A 2,612-nucleotide genomic window follows, 5' to 3' on the forward strand; every position below is an offset into this window, starting at 1 on the left:
GGACTTTAATCGAAGTGTTTCTCAGGTGAGAAACACTTCGACTAAGGTCCCTTGGACCTTAATTTCTTTGGCTCGAACGGGTATGAACTAGTGATGAGGAACTACAAAGTTCCAAAACTCAGATCCGGGATTCATGTTTCCCTGGTTAGATTCGGACCAAACCAAGTATGGTTTGGTCACGAGGGGGGTCTGGGGAGTGTCTGGTGTGAAGCTGGGGTTGGTTGGTGTAAGCCGAGTTTTAACTCGAATCTTCAAATGAAGATTCGAGGACCTAGGGGATGATTCGAACTACATGGTTAGCAGATCCATGTTCAGGATGGCAAGGGGGTTCTAGGGTGTTAAGGGGAAGGTCACCGGCGTTCAGGCCGCCGGGTTTCTGGTGAAAGTGTGCAGGGGCGGCTAGGGTTTGAAGGGGATGGGTTTGGGTGAAGACGACGAGGCCGGGGTATTGGATAGGGGGGGTAGGGTAAGGATTTGGGCTTATATAGTTAGTGGGTGGGTCGATCTCAACCGTTAGATCAATCTAGATCTACGGTTTGGATCTGATGGTCTTAAGTGAAACGGTGTCGTTTCAAATGTTGAGGGTTTGGGTTTGGTCCGGGTGTAAACGGGTCGGGTTTGTTGATGGGTTATGGGGATTGATCTTGGCCGTTGATCACTATGAGATCAACGGCCCAGATCAGGCACGGCTCAAACGACGTCGTTTGGACGTCCTGGGCATCAGGTGACCTGGGCTGGGCAGGCCTGGGTCTTGGGCATTCCGTTTGGGCTGAGTTTGTTGGGCCAATTTTAACAAATTGGCCCAAGTCCGGAAGGGGTCTTTCCTTTCCTTTTTTTTCTTTTTTTTTTATTATTTTTTATTTCTTTTTCTTATTTATTTTAAAACCAAACTAAACCAAAAAATCAAATTAAAATTAAATACACACTCAAATACAATTATTTGCACACATACTAAAATATTTCAAAACAGGTAAGGTCAAACCAAATAAAATCACGGACGAAAATGCCTAATCACGATTTTCTATTTAACGACCGGAATACGGTTTGAATTATGCAGGACACATATTTTTTTTGAATTTTATTTTAATAAAGTAAATAAATAAGAATGGGCCAAAATCACAAATAAATCCACAAGGTGCCGCACAGAAATCCGAAATTGTACAGCGGGGCCAATTATATATTTTTTATTTCTTTTTGGAGCGATTGTCGTGTGAAGCAAAAATCACGTGCTCACAGCTGCCCCTCTTTGTTCGGAAACACGAAGGGTTTTCGTGCAAAGATCAAGTGAGCGTGTATGAGCGATTTTTGCCTATAGACCACTCCGTATGAAGCATTTTTTGAAAGATCTGACCGAATCTTGCTTCAAAGATTTCCTACATATCCTGGGCTAAACAGGAATCAGGTCAATGTAGTTCGAGAAGTTTTGGTAGCTGGGGCTACCATGGGACTGCAATGCTTGCCGCTACTGCTGCTGCTGTTGTCACTGCTACGTCACTGACCGCCTTATTACAACCAAGCGAAAATTGGAAACTGAACTAACTACTTTTATGCATGTCAACTGCTAGTTACAAGATTCCTATCTATGATTCTTTTACGACTTGATCTTGGGTCTTAGCTGATTCTGCTTGTAGACTCTGATCTGAATCTTGATGCTTGCGAGTTGCGGCGACTTGTTTTTTAATCTCCGGGATACCGAATAAAATGTGACCGGCAGAGGTCAGGACCTTAGTCAAATGTTGGAGTCGATTTGCTTTCCCTTTACTCTGATATCTCGGGATATCTCTTTTTGTCTTTTTCTTCTTTGATTCCGAACTGGGATTCATCTCGTGGGTCATTTCGATTCATGTGGCTCGAGGTCAGACCTGCGGGAGAAAAGAGACAAACAAACGAAATTTTCTGCCCCAGTTTCACTAGGAAAATTTCGTTACTTATTCACCAGGAAGTTCATAAAATGGATGAAAGAGGATATGCGTGCTCAGTTCAGGGTTGGAGCCCTAATATCGACTAGCTGGGGAAAGGTTCAGTGTAGGGTTTAAAACCCTAACGCCGAACAAAGGAAGAATTCAGTTTAGGGTTTAAAACCCTAATGCTGACTAAAAGGAAAAAAGTTCAGTTTAGGGGTTTAAAACCCTAATGCTGACTAAAAGGAAAATTCAGTTTAGGGTTTAAAACCCTAATGCTGATTGCATGGAAAAGCTCAGTTTAGAGTTTAAAACTCTAATGCTGGCTAAAAGGAAAAAGTTCAGTTTAGGGTTTAAAACCCTAATGCTGACTGAAAGGAAAAAGTTCAGTTTAGGGTTTAAAACCCTAATGCTGACTAAAGGAAAATTCAGTTTAGGGTTTAAAACCCTAATGCTGATTGCATGGAAAAGCTCAGTTTAGAGTTTAAAACTCTAATGCTGGCTAAAAGGAAAAAGTTCAGTTTAGGGTTTAAAACCCTAATGCTGACTAAAGGAAAATTCAGTTTAGGGTTTAAAACCCTAATGCTGACTAAAGGAAAATTCAGTTTAGGGTTTAAAACCCTAATGCTGATTGCATGGAAAAGCTCAGTTTAGAGTTTAAAACTCTAATGCTGGCTAAAAGGAAAAAGTTCAGTTTAGGGTTTAAAACCC

Source organism: Nicotiana sylvestris, chromosome 8 (genome assembly GCF_000393655.2).
Source record: "Nicotiana sylvestris chromosome 8, ASM39365v2, whole genome shotgun sequence".
Lineage (NCBI taxonomy): Eukaryota > Viridiplantae > Streptophyta > Magnoliopsida > Solanales > Solanaceae > Nicotiana > Nicotiana sylvestris.